We start from the raw sequence: 18185 nt of genomic DNA, 5'->3' as shown, positions 1-18185 counted from the left end.
CAAAACTCCTTTTAAGCTTTAAATCTTCAAACACAAGGGTAGAAATCATGAAAAACTTGAGAGATGGGTAGAGAAAACACGAAAACGACCAAAGGAAGGCATAAACTCACCTGAGCTCGTGAATGGGGAGAAAACTCGCCCTTTTCCGATCTGAGGGCCCTTTATAGGTGGCCTGGTCGAAGACCTTCGGCAGCCTAACGTGCCCCCTAAACTCATGCATGTTCGGCGGCCGAACTTGACTTTCGGCGGCCGAACCTTGGCTCGTTCAAACAAGACTTTCGGAGGCCAAAGGCGCTCCCGAAGCCTTCCCATGTTCGGCGGCCGAACTTCACTTTCGGCGGCCGAACCTGGCAATTGCCTCCTTGGTCTTTTTCCTTTCAAAACTAAATTCATTTCCATTTAAAACCATGAAATCATGTGAAAAACATTTTAGAAAACACATTTTACCCCTTCTAGAGAGATCCAACACCTTAGATTCCGCCGGAAGGCAGGAATCCCGATGCCGGATTCTAGCCGGGTATTACAGATACGGTATGAAAGACCAGTGAGATCATATGTTTTTAAATATAATGGTGACAAGTTCATCCTTGATGTGATTTGTTTGTGATGTGATGCATTCCATGAGATCATATATTTTTAAATATAATGTTTTACTATTTTGCTCACTGGGCTCTAGTAGCTCACCCCGTTCCCTTAATCCCCTAGGTTTGCAGGTACGAGACAGTCCGGGAAGTCAGCTAGAGTAAAAAGTTTTATGTATGTAATAGCTAGTAAGTGGACATGAGAAAGAATATAATGTAATGAATAGAGTTGAACAGTCATGTAATGTAACAATGTTTAATGAGGTTTAGAGTTGTGCTTGACCCTAGTATGTAAAGTTAATCCCTTGTTCTCATGATCTTTTTAATGAAAAGTTTTAATGATGTTTATGTAAACCAAGCTTAATGTATGAGATGTTGCCCCATTGGAGCATTTGATGAGGGCTCCAGTGTGGGGTTTTATGTTTATGAGTTGTGCATGCACAGGTTGAGCTTGGTAAATGAAAGAAAGAAAGTTTAAAGTTTTTATGTAAATGTTGATCATGTGTGGGATTGAACAGGTCTACAGGATGTATGTTTGGCTTGCTACGGGTCCCGGCGGCCTTAAGCCGATCTGGATCCTAGTGCCGGTAGCAGTCCAGTTTCCGGGTCGTTACACCTTGGGGATGCTTTAAACTTTCTTTTAACGATGGCTAAGTCTCCAAAGAAAATGGACATCACAAAGTGGTAAGGAATGCTATTTTGTCTTAGCAAAGTCATTCACAGGCAAGCCAGACTTGAGGTCCTCACTCACCCAACCTTCCTAGCCTTGGGGAAGGCACATCCTTGGCTAGATATCAAGGTACTTTTCTTTCCGCCTTCTTTTAGATTTCAAACTTCTTTTCTTACTGACTTTTCAATTTATGCAAATATGATTGGGTTAAGAAGCAGATTTTCTGAGGCGACGCATGCTGCCAGTAAAGGCAACTTCTACCATGGGCGCCTCTGAGTTTGCCCCCATTTTCGAGCCTTCTATTGCCATCCCTGCTCCTACTAAGCCCACTCTTACTAACGCGGGGGTTGACTCCTCATGGCTTCCTAGCATCCAATGCCTGGTATTGGCCCTAACCCACACTCTTTCTCTCCTTGATGATCCTAAATTGGCTGTCCTCTTGACCAAGAATGCCTTGAGGCTTGGGGATCGTAATCGTTTGAAAGAGCTCGAGACGGATGAGCTTTTTGACAATGTCATGCATCTTGTCTTGGAGAGTGCCCTCTGTGCCTATATGGCTAACGAACGTAACAAAGTCTTGAGATGGGAGTTTGGTGCTCAGGAAACAAGCAGGAGGCTCTTAGGAGAGGAATGCTCTAGGTTGAAGACTTGGGTTGTTGAGGTGGAAGGAACCATAAAGGAGACTCTAATATCTATGGACAAGCTTCAGACTGAGCTAAGTGAGGCCAATGCTTCCAAGTTGGTCCTTAAGAATCGGGAAAAGACTGCCAAGGATCAAGTGGCCCTGCTGCATCGCTAAGTCCTGGACCTACAGGCTCAAGATGAGGAGGCCCGGGCTGCCTCTACCAGGGTTGCTGAGCTTGAGAAAGAACTTTAAGAGACGGTAGCCCAGGATGGGGAGATGTTCATACAAGGCTAAGACTCCATCAAGAAGGAGCTCCTCAGGGATTTCCCTACAAAGGACTTCTCCTAGATCAATGACATCTTCCCTAATGAGGAGAATAAAGATGAGGATGGGCGAGATGAAGAAGGGCTAATTGAAGACAACCCTCCTAACCCAGCTTCTAGTGCCATAACCAATGATGAACCTATAATAGAAACTCGGGAGGAGGCGACTGATGATGTCCCCCCTACCCTGTAATAAGTCTTTTCTTTGAATGAAAATATTTGATTTTGATGGTTTTGTATGATCAGTATCCAGCCATAAACCTTATTTACTCAAGACTTAAATGATTTTTTTTAAAAGATTGCTAAGGGGTTAATACTCGATTGCCATAGTGGTGATAAATAACTTGAAAACTTTTGAATAGTGGGGTTAACACCCAGACATATGGCCTGGTGGATGCCTATCTTGGGCCTGAGATACTTTATAGGAGTTCTTATAATCTAGAGGCTAATACTCATTCATGAACACTCACCTTATGGTTTGGGCCTCAAACGCCTCAAAAATTTTATATGGGACTATCACTCAGTGATTGAGCCTAGCGAAACCTACCTCATGGCCTAGCACGAATGCCTTGATTAGTGGGACAAATACCCAATCTTTTGGCTTGGCTTACACTCACCCTGTGGTCTTGGGCATCAAATCCCTGAGAACTTTTATAGGGGACTAACACTTGATAGTTGAGCCTAGTGAAACTTGTCTTGTGGCTTGGCACGAATGCCTTGATTAGTGGGATCAATGCCCGATCTTTTGGTCTGGTTTAGACTCACCTTGTGGTCTTGGGCATCAAATGCCTTTAAACTTTTTATAAGGGACTAACACCCGATAGTTGAGCCTGGCAAAACCTGCCTCATGGCCTAACACGAATACCTTGATTAGTAGGACCAATGCCCAATCTTTTGGCCTGACTTATACTTCCCTTATGGCCTTGGGCATTAAATGCCTTAGAACTTTTTATAGGGGGCTAATACCCAATTGTTGTGTAATACCCGGCTAGACTCCGGTATCGGAATTCCTACCGTCCGGTGGAATCTTGGGTGTTGGAGACCTCTAGAAGGGTAAAACCATGTTTTTATAAAATGTTTTAATGTGTTTTATGTTTTTAATCAAGAAAGAAATGAGTTTTTGCATGAAAATAGCCTTAGAGGAAAACTCAGGTTCGGCCGCCGAACCTCAAGTTCGGCCGCCGAACATGCATGCCTTCGGAGCGCTATTAGGCCCCCGAAAGCATAAGTGAGGGAAGTCCAGGTTCGGCTGCCGAACCTTATGTTCGGCCGCCGAACATGGCATGCATGCGGAGGCACGTTCGGCTCCCGAATGTGGCATAGCCAGCCACCTATAAAGGGGTCCCTTAGCCGAAAACGGGCGAGCTTTTTCCCCATTTTCGGCCAAGGTGAGCTCTCCGCCGCCCCTCACCGATCTTGAGTTTCTTCCTTCAAATCTTTCACGATTTTCACTAGTTTTCACTTTGTTTTGAAGATTTTCGAGTATAAGAACAAGTTTTGAGCTTGGAGACCCAAGGAGCTAAATCTCCCCCAACTCCAAGTTAGATCGTCTCTACTCTCGATCTTCAAGAGGTAAGAGTCGATCTCTAGCTTATGATGTGTTTTAAACAAGTTTTATACAAGTTTATGGAGTAGAAATGCATGTTTAGGTTGTTTTGAGTTTATGGGTTTAAGGTGTGTTTATGAGCAATGTGGGTATATTTGATGTGTTGTAGTTGGGGTTTAGGCTAGTTTGAGACCCCTATGAACTTGTATGCTTGATTGTGTATGATTGGGAGTGTTGTAGAATAGGTTTATGCATGTTTGAAAGGTTGGGAGGCGTTTGTGCATGTTGGAGCTGAGTTTCTGCCACTTTGGAGAAACTCAGGTTCGACCGCCGAAAGAACTTTCGGCCGCCGAACCCGCTTGTGGAGGCAGCCTTCGGCTGCCGAAGCCTACCCCCGAAAGAGGACTTTCGTCTCTGGAGGGCAGTTTCGGCCGCCGAAAGTGCCGCCGAACATGCATGAGTTTCGTCTCTGTCTGGGAGTTTCGGCCGCCGAACCTGCCTGACTTTCGGCTCTGAAGGGACTTTCGGCCGCCGAACCTGCCGCCGAAAGTGCCCTGTCCAGCCCTCCCTTGCATGTTTTTCTATGATTGTTTCATGTTGTCCTAGGGGGTTTTTGGGGAGTAGTTTAGAGTTATGTTCATATATGTTTGGTCCCTCATTTGAGTCCACCTGTGTAGGTTCGGACCCGAGGAACCGAGGACCCCAGCAGTGAGTCAGCTGCTCCAGTGTCTGGTCAGAGCTATTCAGAGGTGAGTAGAATAAACACTTATGTTTTAAAGCAAATAATGGACATTTAGCATGATTCACACATCATTAATGCCATGAGATATACTAGGTTGTTTGCATTAGAATTCACGAATATGTTGCATTGCATATTTTGTTGTTGATGTGGATGAACGTTGGATGATCCATATCCCTCGACCTATGATGTGACGATATGATATGTACGGTATGGAATGTAAGACCAGTGGGACCCATTCTACGTTCGCTGGCACTATGTAAGAGAAAGACCAGGACCCATTCTACGTTCTGGCACATTGGAATGTTATGTTATGCTATGTAAGAGAAAGACCATGACCCATTCTACGTTCTGGCACTATTGGATATGTAGAGGGCTACTGGTGACAAGTTCATCCTTGATATGATATGTTTGTGATGTGATGCATTCCATGAAAGCATGAAATATTAATGTAATGTTTTTATTATTCTACTCACTGGGCTCACCCCTCTCCCTAATCCCCCAGGTTTGCAAGTACGGGCTAGGCAGAGAAGTCGAGATGAATGAAGTCATGTGTATGTAATAGATAGAACGTGGACATGATAAATTGTAATTGATATATAGTTATGTCATGAAAATGTTAATTTTAGAGATTGAGGTTTAGAAGTTGTGCTTGACCGAGTTTGTATAGAAATCCCTTTTCAGATACATGATCTTAAATGTTTATGGATGATTATGTTTAACCAAACTTAATGCATGATTTTGTCACCCCATTGGAGCATTGATGAGGACTCCATAGTGGGGTTAATGTTAATGTCCATGTTAATGCATGCACAGGTTGAGTTTGGTTCATGAATGAAAAAGAAAAGTTTGAATTTTTATGTATGTTGTTGATCATGTATGGGATTAAACAGGTTCACAGGATGTATGTTTGGCTTGCTACGGGTCCCGGCGGCCTTAAGCCGATCTGAATTCTAGCACCGGTAGCGGTCCGATTTCTGGGTCGTTACAGAGTGGTATCAGAGCCCTAGGTTCATATGGTCGGACCTAGAGTGTCGGGCTCATAGATGTTCTAGAAGGTCAAGCACAATAGGAAAGATCATGTCCACTAGGATAGGATGTTGAGTCCTGTCTTGTATGATGATGTGAAATGCCATGATAATATGCATGTGCATTACTGCTAGGATATGTATGCTATGTATGTGATGCAGGTTCATGTGTTTCCACATGAACCATATGATGCTGATGTTCTATGTGTTATGTGCTGTTTTTTAGAAAATAGGATGAGAGGAACTCGTCGATCTGCACGATTGACTGGAGTACCACCCCAGGATGAGGGCACTGATGCCCGTCCTCCTGCATTGCCTAGGGCAATGTCATGTAGATCAAGCAGAGAAAGAGTGTCAAGGGACCCTAGAAGGTCTTTTGATGCTAGCAGAAGGGGGACAGATAGAAGAGGAAGTTCTTCAGATGTGAAGGAGGTTATGGAAGAGGACCAGAGGAGGGATGGGAATCTGGATGTCAGCATGTCGGAAGAAGGGACAGGGGAGTCGCAGGGAGGCGCTCAGGCCTCGGGATATGGTTTTCCACCCTATTATCCACCCTTCCCATAGGGTTCAGGGTATCCGATGGGAGGCACATCAGATTACTCCAGCTTTAACCCCTACCCTACCTACATGCCTTATCCACCTTTCTATCCACCTTACCCACAGTACCCAGCTTATCCACCCTCACCCTTCTATCCTACCCCGGCAAACCCCACCTCGGGGAATGCTGCACCCCCACCTCCACCACCTACAGAACCAGTAGCTCCAGTTGCTCAACCTTCTAGACCTAGCTCAGCCGGTGGGAGCAAGGTGAAGATGACAGATTACCTTAAGCTGGATGCTCCCAAATACAAGTCAGGGGATGACCCCTTTGAGTACCTGAGGGTGGTGAAGACGATAACGGACGAGCTAGGGGCAGACGACAGCAGGGCCATTCAGATGGCAGGGTTCACTTTAAAGTGCAAAAAGGCACGGGAATGGTTCAAGTGTTATGTGGACCCAAGACTAGACGGCATGACATGGGAGGAATTTGCAAATGAGTTTGCTGGATGGACTTTTCTAGACAGTTCCAGAGAACTGAAGATGATTGAGTTTGAGCAGCTGAGGCAGACAGAACACATGAGTGTAGAGGAGTACACGGATAAATTCTTGGAGCTATTGCCTTTTTCAGGGCAAGCTCTAGATACAGATTCGAAGAAAGCCAAGAGATATGTTATGAAACTGCATTCTAGGTACTCCTCTTTGATTCAGTCAGTTGAGAGGGAAAGTTTCCACACTGTGGTGGATATGGCTCGAAGGATGGAGGCTAGTGCCATAATTGAGGGGTCAGTGAAGCAGTCAGTGACCCAGTCTTCAGGAGTTAAGACCCCAAGCAGAGGAGGGCCAGGTCCCTCTTCTCAGAGTTCAAGTAGCAAGAAGTGGAGTAACACCACCAAGAAACCGAAGAAGAACAAGTTTTGGAGTAAGTTGAAATCCGGTCTGGGATTAGGCGGTGGCTCGAGCTCAGGCTCAGATGGTACAAAATGCCTAAGGTGTGGGAAGCCACACAAGGGAGTGTGTCGGGCTGGGACTAATGCATGTTTCAGATGTGGACAGGAGGGACACATGGCTCGGGAGTGTCCTAGAGCACCTTTTATGGGCCAGCCCCAGCAGACAGCTTCTGGTAGTGTGGCACAGCCAGCAGCTCCAGCCATAACTCAGGGTAGTGGCAGAGGTAGAGGGAGAGGGGCAGCCTCTTCTTCTGGTTCCCGGGGTGAAGGTTCGTCAGCTCCAGCCAGGATCTTCACCATGACACAGCAGGAGGCTAACACATCCAATACCGTGGTGTCAGGTAATCTCATCATTGGGTGTTCTGATGTGTATGCTTTAATGGACCCGGGTACATCTCATTCTTTTATTTCTCCGAGAGCCGTTGAGAGGTTGGGTCTGATAGTCTCTGGGTTAGAGTGTCCTCTATGGGTCAGTGGACCCAAGTGTGACCCGTCAGTGGTAGAGTCAGTCTGCCAGTACAATCCAGTTTTTGTTGAGGGAAGATGTCTTTCTGCCGACCTTGTGGTTCTAGATTTGACAGATTTTGACGTCATTCTAGGGATGGATTGGCTATCTACCCATGGTGCTACCTTGGACTGCAGAGACAAGGTAGTCAGGTTTAGAGATCAGAACGGGTCAGAGGTCGTCTTCAGAGGAGACAAGAGGGGTACACCTAGAGGTCTAATATCAGCTCTTTAGGCTCGTAGGTTGCTTAGGAAGGGATGTCAAGGGTATTTGGCTCATGTGAGAGAGTTAGATAGTCAGGTCAGGGAGCCAGCCTCTGTACCAGTTGTCAGAGAATTTCAGGATGTTTTTTCAGAGGAGCTTCCAGGACTACCACCTGCTAGGGAGATAGAGTTTGAAATCGAATTGATGCCTGGAACTAGACCAATCTCTATTCCTCCCTACAGGATGGCTCCAGTTGAGTTGAAAGAATTGAAGGAACAGTTGCAAGAACTGGTAGAAAAGGGCTTCATCCGACCGAGTACCTCACCTTGGGGTGCTCCAGTCTTATTTGTGAGTTGAATTACCCTACACATGACCTAGAAATGGCAGCGGTAATCTTTGCACTCAAGATGTGGAGGCATTACCTTTATGGGGTAAAATGTGAGATCTTCACAGATCATAAGAGCCTGCAGTACATCCTGAGTCAGAGAGAGCTGAATTTGAGACAGAGAAGATGGGTAAAACTGCTTTGTGACTATGATTGCAAAATACAGTACCATCCGGGTAAGGCGAACGTTGTGGCGAACGCCTTAAGCCGGAAATCACTTGGCAGTTTATCCCACATATCAGCAGAGAGGAGGCCGGTGGTGAAGGAGTTTTACAAGCTCGTTAGCGAAGGTCTACAGTTGGAGTTGTCTGGTACAGGTGCTTTGATTGCCCAGATGAGAGTGGCACCCGTGTTTCTGGAACAAGTGGCTCAGAAACAGCATGAGGACCCAGAGTTAGTAAAGATTGCCAGGACTGTTCAGTCAGGCAAAGATAGTGAGTTCAGATTCGACAGCAAGGGGATCCTCCGCTATGGGAGCAGACTATGTGTACCAGATGACATAGGGCTAAAGGGAGACATTATGAGAGAGGCTCATAATGCAAGATACAGCGTTCACCCAGGAGCCACCAAAATGTATCAAGATTTGAAGAAGGTCTATTGGTGGCCAGCTATGAAGAGAGAAGTGGCACAGTTCGTGTCAGCCTGCGAAGTGTGTTAGAGGGTGAAGCTGGAACATCAGAAGCCGGCTGGAATGCTTAACCCGCTACCTATTCCAGAGTGGAAATGGGAGAACATAGCTATGGACTTCGTAGTGGAGTTACCGGCGACGTCCAACATATTGGATTTCATATGGGTGATTATGGACAGACTCACCAAATCTGCTCACTTCATCCCTGTCAGGAGTGGCTATTATGTGGACAAGTTGGCGCAGGTGTATGTTGATGAGGTTGTCAGGCTGCATGGGGTCCCTGTTTCTATAGTATCTGATCGAGGGCCCCAATTCACCTCCAGGTTCTGGCGGAGTCTGCAGAATGCCATGGATACCAGGTTGGATTTTAGCACTGCCTTCCATCCACAGACGGACGGACAATCAGAAAGGACCATCCAGACGATAGAGGATATGCTCAGAATGTGTGTGCTGGACTTTGGCGGTTCTTGAAGGCAACATCTACCTTTGGTGGAGTTTGCCTACAATAACAGCCATCATGCTAGCATCGGGATGGCTCCATATGAAGCTTTGTATGGGAGGAAGTGCAGATCACCTGTTTGCTGGGAAGAGGTTGGAGAAAAGGCCTTGGCAGGGCCTGAGCTAGTAGAGATCACCAGTAGGGTGGTACCCATAATCAGAGAAAGGATCAAGACTGCTGCAAGCAGACAGAAGAGTTATGCAGACATCCGCAGGAGGCAATTAGAGTTTCAGGAGGGGGACCTGGTATTGCTCAAGGTGTCTCCTATGAAAGGAGTGGTTCGCTTTGGGAAGAAAGGTAAACTAGCCCCACGATACATCGGACCCTTTGAAATCTTGCAAAAGATTGGGAATGTGTCGTACAAGCTGGATTTACCTGCTTCAATGGAAAGAATCCATCCGGTTTTCCATGTTTCCATGTTGAGGAAGTTTGTGTCAGATCTGGGCAAGGTTCTTAGGGAGCCTGATGTGGAGATCCAAGAATATCTCACTTATGTTGAGCAGCCAGTACGGATCTTAGACACCCAGATCAAGAAGCTGAGAAATAAGGAAATCCCGATGGTGAAAGTCCTGTGGAACCACCACAATTTGGAAGAATGCACTTGGGAGACACGGGAGTCCATGCTCCAGCAGTACCCTTATCTCTTCTGAGGTTAGTTTTATGTGTGTTTTATGTGTATGATGTGTGTTATGCCTTGCTTGTACTAGTTGAGGAACATTTGGGGACGAATATTCTTAAGGGGGGAGAATGTAATACCCGGCTAGACTCCGGTATCGGAATTCCTACCGTCCGGTGGAATCTCAGGTGTCGGAGACCTCTAGAAGGGTAAAATCATGTTTTTATAAAATGTTTTAATGTGTTTTATGTTTTTAATCAAGAAAGAAATGAGTTTTTGCATGAAAATAGCCTTGGAGGAAAACTTAGGTTCGGCCGCCGAACCTCAAGTTCGGCCGCCGAACATGCATGCCTTCGGAGCGCTATTAGGCCCCCGAAAGCATAAGTGAGGGAAGTCCAGGTTCGGCCGCCGAACATGGCATGCATGCGGAGGCACGTTCGGCTCCCGAATGTGGCCTAGCCAGCCACCTATAAAGGGGTCCCTTAGCCGAAAACGAGCGAGCTTTTCCCCCATTTTCGGCCAAGGTGAGCTCTCCGCCGCCCCTCACCGATCTTGAGTTCCTTCCTTCAAATCTTTCACGATTTTCACTAGTTTTCACTTTGTTTTGAAGATTTTCGAGTATAAGAACAAGTTTTGAGCTTGGAGACCCAAGGAGCTAAATCTCCCCCAACTCCAAGTTAGATCGCCTCTACTCTCGATCTTCAAGAGGTAAGAGTCGATCTCTAGCTTATGATGTGTTTTAAACAAGTTTTATACAAGTTTATGGAGTAGAAATGCATGTTTAGGTTGTTTTGAGTTTATGGGTTTAAGGTGTGTTTATGAGCAATGTGGGTATATTTGATGTGTTGTAGTTGGGGTTTAGGCTAGTTTGAGACCCCTATGAACTTGTATGCTTGTTTGTGTATGATTGGGAGTGTTGTAGAATAGGTTTATGCATGTTTGAAAGGTTGGGAGGCGTTTGTGCATGTTGGAGCTGAGTTTCTGCCACTTTGGAAAAACTCAGGTTCGGTCGCCGAAAGAACTTTCGGCCGCCGAACCCGCTTGTGGAGGCAGCCTTCGGCTGCAGAAGCCTGCCCCCGAAAGAGGACTTTCATCTCTAGAGGGTAGTTTCGGCCGCCGAAAGTGCCGCCGAACATGCATGAGTTTCGTCTCTGACTGGGAGTTTCGGCCGCCGAACCTGCCGCCGAAAGTGCCCTGTCCAGCCCTCCCTTGCATGTTTTTCTATGATTGTTTCATGTTGTCCTAGGGGGTTTTTGGGAAGTAGTTTAGAGTTATGTTCATATATGTTTGGTCCCTCATTTGAGTCCACCTGTGTAGGTTCGGACCCGAGGAACCGAGGACCCCAGTAGTGAGTCAGCTGCTCCAGTGTCTGGTCAGAGCTATCCAGAGGTGAGTAGAATAAACACTTATGTTTTAAAGCAAATAATGGACATTTAGCATGATTCACGCATCATTAATGCCATGAGATATACTAGGTTGTTTGCATTAGAATTCACGAATATGTTGCATTGCATATTTTGTTGTTGATGTGGATGAACGTTGGATGATCCATAGCCCTCGACCTATGATGTGACGATATGATATGTACGGTATGGAATGTAAGACCAGTGGGACCCATTCTACGTTCGCTGGCACTATGTAAGAGAAAGACCAGGACCCATTCTACGTTCTGGAACTATTGGATATGTAGAGGGCTACTGGTGACAAGTTCATCCTTGATATGATATGTTTGTGATGTGATGCATTCCATGAAAGCATGAAATATTAATGTAATGTTTTTATTATTCTGCTCACTGGGCTCTAGTAGCTCACCCCTCTCCCTAATCCCCCAGGTTTGCAAGTACGGGCTAGGCAGAGAAGTCGAGATGAATGAAGTCATGTGTATGTAATAGATAGAATGTGGACATGATAAATTGTAATTGATATATAGTTATGTCATGAAAATGTTAATTTTAGAAATTGAGGTTTAGAAGTTGTGCTTGACCGAGTTTGTATAGAAATCCCTTTTTAGATACATGATCTTAAATGTTTATGGATGATTATGTTTAACCAAACTTAATGCATGATTTTGTCACCCCATTGGAGCATTGATGAGGACTCCATAGTGGGGTTAATGTTAATGTCCATGTTAATGCATGCACAGGTTGAGTTTGGTTCATGAATGAAAAAGAAAAGTTCGAATTTTTATGTATATTGTTGATCATGTATGGGATTAAACAGGTTCACAGGATGTATGTTTGGCTTGCTACGGGTCCCGGCGGCCTTAAGCCGATCTGGATTCTAGCGCCGGTAGCGGTCCGGTTTTCGAGTCGTTACATGTTTAGCCTGACAAGACCAGCCTTGTGGCTCCACATGAATGCCTTGATTAGTAGGACCAATGCCTAGTCTTCTGGCCAGGTGGAACCCGCCTTATGGCATAGCCCAGCAAAACCTACCTTGTGGCCTTATTTAGTGGGACTGACGCCCGGATTGGAGTCTAGTGGAACCCACCTTGTGACTTGGCCTGGCAGAACCCACTTTATGGCCTTGCTTAGTGGGACCAAAGTCTGGATTGTGGAATGGTAGAGCCTACCTTGTGACCTGGCCTAGTGAAACCCGCCTTGTGGCTTTGTTTAGTGGGACCAATACCCATATTATAGTCTAGTGAAACCCATCTTGTGACCTGACTTGGCGGAACCCGCCTTGTGGCCTTGCTTAATGGGACCAATGCCTGGATTATGATCTATCATGAATGCTTCTTATCTTTTTGAAAAAGGCAATTCCATCGTTCCTTGTCACTAAAAAGCACAACATATGAAAAAATAGCTCGTCAATTGTTTATTGCTAAAATTTTCTTAGATTACAGATACTCCAAGAATAGGAAATGACTCGGCCATCTCACTTGGCCAGCTTGTAGGATCCTGCTCGAATGACCTTTGAGGTCCTAAACAGTCCTTTCCAGTTTTTGCACACCTTACCAGACTCAGTATGACCTCGGGTTATAACTGTCCTTTTAGAGACAGAGTCCCTTACATTATAGGCATGTGATATGTCTCTCCTGATGAACCTTCAGGACATCTTCTGTGATTCATTTATTTCATTGATGGGTCCCTCTGCGATTATATGTATAACTCCTACAGGTTCTTGGTCAGGGAAAGTCTCAGGAGTTGTCGCCTTAGATTCGAGCCTCCTCTCTTCTCTGCTTTTTCTGGCAAACTTTCAAAGTGTGTCATCCCTTATTAGTCTTTCGATTTCATCTTGCAGTTGTTGACACTCCTCCGTTGTATGACAGTGATCTTCATGAAAACAACAATACTTGGTCCTATCTCATCTTTCTGCTTTTTTGGGATTAAGCTTGGGCGGCCACCTAAATTGTCGTTTTTCCTGATCCACATTAAAATACATATTTGTGAGTCATTCAATAGAGACTAATTCTTGTACTTACTTTGGTCATCCTCCTTCGAGAGACGAGATAACTCCTGTGGTCTCCTTTATGTCCTCGCCTCTCCGGCTTTTGGCTTTACTTTTGGTCGCTCTCTTGTTCTCTCTTAGTACTTGGATTTCGTCATCCAGCCAGATATACTTATGGGCTTTGTCTATCAACTGTTGATACGTTGCGGCTGAGTTTTTAATTAAAAAATCCATGAATTTGATATTGCGCGTTCCTTTTTTTAATGCTTCACACGCTATCTCATTATTTAACTCCTCCACCTGTATTGCTTCAACATTGAACCTTGAGATAAAATTTCTTAAAGACTCGCCCTCTTCTTGGTAGATCTTTTACAAGTCAGAGAAAAGTTTTTTAGGAGGTATACAAGTAATAAATCTAGATTTAAATAACGTAGTAGACTGTGTAAAGTTTTGAATTAAACTTGGACTAAGATGTTGGTATCATTTCTGAGCCAAACCTGTGAGTGTTGATGGAAACACTCGGCATAGTACAAATTTATTGACATTCTGAAGCTGCATGGTCTTCCTGAAGATTGCCAGGTGACTTCTGGAATTTGCTGTTCCATCATATTTGTCCAAGTTAGGCAGATTGAACTTAGTTGGAAATATTTTTACTAAGATTTCTTCCGAAAGAAACGAGATACCATTCAAGTTGAAGTCCTCCTCTTATTCCTTTTGGTACCTTTGCACGGCCCATACCAGCTTCCAATCGATGCCTTTCGGAGTATCGTTTGATTCATCTTCGAACTTAGCCTTTCTTTTAGGCTGCATTTTGATCGCCTCTGTTTGAGCCCTTGGGGTGTCTATAGAGGCTTCCTCCCTTCCCCCGGGAGCCATGTTTGGTGCCTCCCCCTGACCTTGTACTGTTCGAGGGTAGCCTGCAACCTTTGAATGTATTGGAGCATCTGCTCATTATTCAAATTGCTGAGATCTACTTCATTAATCATTAAGGGCATGTTTTATCCACTGCCATAGGTAGAAGAAAGCATAGCGCTCTCATTGGTTGCAATCTTAGCAGCAGCTCGAGAAGTTTCAGCCATTTTGTAAAAAAAATGGGAGAGATTTCTGAAACAAAGAAAAGGAATAAGAGACCAACTTTAATCCAAATCAATAGAAAGGATTCAATGGATATCCCAGCTATGAAACCAAATGATGCGGCCAAAAGTAGAGCTGTGTTGTGATTGGCTAAACCTGCTAGAAAGAGAACGCGAAGTGGTGGGTGCCCATGACAGTCATGTTGATGCTCAAGTCAGTATACTGGAGAATAGAGCAAATGTAATGAATTGCTTAAAACTTGAGTAGTGTAAGAATTGTGTACATTGCTCTGTGATCATTCTCCCTGTAAGAAGATGGAGATAAATATAACATTTTCTGACAATCCGACTATGATGTGGCTGACTGCTTGATAAAGGATTCCGCCGGATTAACTGGTCGGGGATCCCATGATGTAACTTTATGCTGAGACTTGATCTATTCAGGGAAGAACAAGTCTTAATGATGAGCTGAGTGTTAAGGTGTCTAGGTTTTTCTTTCCTCGGATGGGACCGCATTATCTACTTATAAGATTCTTGCCATGTGACTCTATTTTATAGTGACAGCTCATAATTTACTTTAGGCGATCGTTGTATAACATCAGAAACGACTAATGATTTTTCTAAAAAAAAAACACTTCTATTTTAGAAAATTCGGGTTGCTAATCCTTAAGTGTGTAGAATATGCTCAAATAAATTAACTAATTTAAATTATGATATTAATTTCTTATAACTTGATAAGAAATAAATTAAAATGATTATAGGAATATATAAATGTTTCACTATTAAGGTGAACCAAATACCCAATGTAAGTAATTGATTTAACCCTTAAGTGAATTTTGATTCAATTTATTCTAACTTATTTTATTTATTTTAGAAAAATATTTAAACATTAGAGAAAGATAAAATTAAATTAAATATAATTTTTAAATTTATTATTTTAAAAAAGGGATTTTCAAATTTGACAAGTCAACGAATTTTGAAAAAGATAATTTTATTTTAAAAGTTTAGGAAAACTTGAAAAAATAAATTTTGGATAGAAAATTTGATTTTGCTGAAAATTAAAAGGTTCCTTTGAGTTTTTTTACAAAATAAATTTTGAAAGTAAATTTATTTAAAATTGGATTTAAAATGCAAAGGATATTGCAGGAAGGTTAAATTTTATTTAAAATTAACATGAGGCGAAATTTAAAAATTTACTACATTTTAAAAAGTGGAAATAAGGAAAAATGATAAATTTTAATTATTTATTTATAATAATTTTATAAAATGAGGCGTATGAACTATGATAACCCTCAATCTCCCTGGGCTCCATGTCCGATATATCTGGTTCTCTCTCGTCCCCTATTATATGGATCTGATTCCTTTTTGGGCTCTCTGATGGGTCTGTCAAATGGGTCTCTCCATGTTTTCTTTGAGGAAAGGACCTGCAAAACAAGGGAAAAGGGGGTCAGGAGTCCACCGGGGATGCCCCGGCGGAGACCCTCCGACGTTCAGGTCAGGTTTCCTAAATAAGAGTCGTGTCCTTAGACAAGAGTTGCAGAGAAAATAAAAATGGAGTCCAGGCAGGAGAAGAAAAAGAAGAAGATACCCCATTGCAAGAGAAGACCCCCCAGTATATAGTGCTTCCTGTCCTTGTCACTCAGGCCCGTACGTACGGGCGTGTCAGGCACCTACTCCATGCGTAACGGCCATTTAATGCTCTTCAGAGCGCATGCGGGTAGGGCTGGTGAGTGATTGGGCCTACTCCCTTATGGGGCTTGTGCTCATATCTGATCCGGATCACCCCGGGTTGCCGACCCAGGCCCGTGAAGTCGAGCCGCCTCTCGAGCGTATGATCTAATGGGTTTTGGACCTGTGGCCTTCTTTTGGGCCCGACCTTATTCCTGGGCTAGGAAAGATCTGGAGGTTATCAATTACCCCTTTACCTCCTCAGCAGTTATTCCATGACTGGTGAGGGGGTAAATACTTAGGCTCCACTAATGACCGTGCAGCTCAAGAACGGCTCTTGTCAAAACGTCCTTTTCTTGCCTTATTTTTTTATCTCTTTACTTTGGTGTTTAAATGTATGGCGATCTGGAGATGTGTATTTGATGATGAATGATATTTCACCTCGGCCTGTGCCTCGTCATTATTTTCTACTCACACTGTCTTCTGGTTTTGTCAACTTTACTTATTTGATGGACCAGGCCGGCTCTACTGGGTCTTTGCTGGTCGAACCGAGCCGGGCTAAGAGCTCGGAGTCTGGTTAAGCTTCTGACTTGCAAGTTTTTCTTATTCTCATGAGGGCATTTCTGTTTTTGGCTCACGATCTCGTCATTGTTGCGAGCTCAGGAATATAATACCTTGTTCCTCTTGAGATAACCTTCTGGTAGTCGGTCCGGTTTGAGCTGTGAGCTCCACTGGGATAGAGTACTCGTTCTTTTGTTGTTTTCCTCTTCCTGGGTTATTCTTGCTGAACGTATGTTTATTGTGAGTTAATCCGAGCTGTGAGCATGGTCCTTTGCCTTCGTTTATCCTTTTATGCGTTCCTGCATTTGTGGGCCTTTTCGTAGAGGGAGCTCGGTTCTCTGTTATTTCTTCTGTATTTAGCTTTATTCTACTTGAGTGTTTTTTCTGTTGCGAGTTCATCTGAGCTGGGAGCTCGGTTCTTTGCTTTTTTCTTAGGCTTTTGTGCCTACAGTCTGTAACGCCTCTTGTATCGCGAGCTTGGGAGTTCGAAATTTCGCTTTGGTGCCCCGAGCTCGTTTGTGAGGTCGGACTTGGTTTGGGAGCTCGGTTCCTTGCCCTGTGCTTAGGCTTTTATGCCTACAGTCTGTGATGCTTCTTGTATCCCTGAGTATTTTCCGGGCTCTTTGCTGTTTAGACCTCTCTCTAGGCTAGTTGAGCTAGTTCAGTGCCAGCAGTCAATTCGCGAGGTTGATGTAGTACCGAGCTCATTTTTTGAGGTCGGCATGGGGCTGTGGTGCTCTTGGCTATTGTGCCCCGAGCTCCTTCGGGAGGTCGGAATCTGGTTTTTCATTGGTAGCTTAGGACTCATCTTTCGCGTGAGATCGGAGCTGTGTTTTTATGAGTTGTCCCTGCACATGATATTGGGAATTTTTGCGTCGGGAGGCCCTTAAGACCTTCACTGACCGTTTTTGTTTTGTTTTCCCGGGAGTTCTAGGGGATCCCGGTCTTCGTGCTCTGGGAGGTCTTTTAAGATCCTCACCGGCCGTTTTTGTTTTGTTTTCCTGGGAGTTCTAGGGGATCCCGGTCTTCTTTGTTTTTCCGGGAGTTCTAGGGGATCCCGGTCTTCGTGCTCCGGGAGGTCTTTTAAGATCCTCACCGGCCGTTTTTGTTTTGTTTTCCCGGGAGTTCTAGGGGATCCCGGTCTTCTACCTCTGAGGTCTCTATGTCTCAGGGTCTTCATTGCCAGGAGATCTTGGGGATCCTGGACTTGTATCCGGGAGATCTTGGGGATCCTGGTCTTCTACCTCTGAGGTCTCTATGTCTCAGGGTCTTCATTGCCAGGAGATCTTGGGGATCCTGGACTTGTATCCGGGAGATCTTGGGGATCCCGGTCTTCTACCTCTGAGGTCTCTATGTCTCAGGGTCTTCATTGCCAGGAGATCTTGGGGATCCTAGACTTGTATCCTGGAGATCTTAGGGATCCCGGTCTTCTACCTCTGAGGTCTTTATGTCTCAGGGTCTTCATTGCTAAGAGATCTTGGGGATCCTGGACTTGTATCCGGGAGATCTTGGGGATCCCGGTCTTCTACCTCTGAGGTCTTTATGTCTCAGGGTCTTCATTGCCAGGAGATCTTGGGGATCCTGGACTTGTATCCGGGAGATCTTGGGGATCCCTGTCTTCTACCTCTGAGGTCTCTATGTCTCAGGGTCTTATTGC

This window comes from Manihot esculenta, chromosome 17 (assembly GCF_001659605.2).
Source record: "Manihot esculenta cultivar AM560-2 chromosome 17, M.esculenta_v8, whole genome shotgun sequence".
NCBI classification, from domain to species: Eukaryota; Viridiplantae; Streptophyta; class Magnoliopsida; order Malpighiales; family Euphorbiaceae; genus Manihot; species Manihot esculenta.
The sequence above is the reverse complement of the archived record's forward strand: the minus strand, read 5'-3'. Positions refer to the sequence as shown.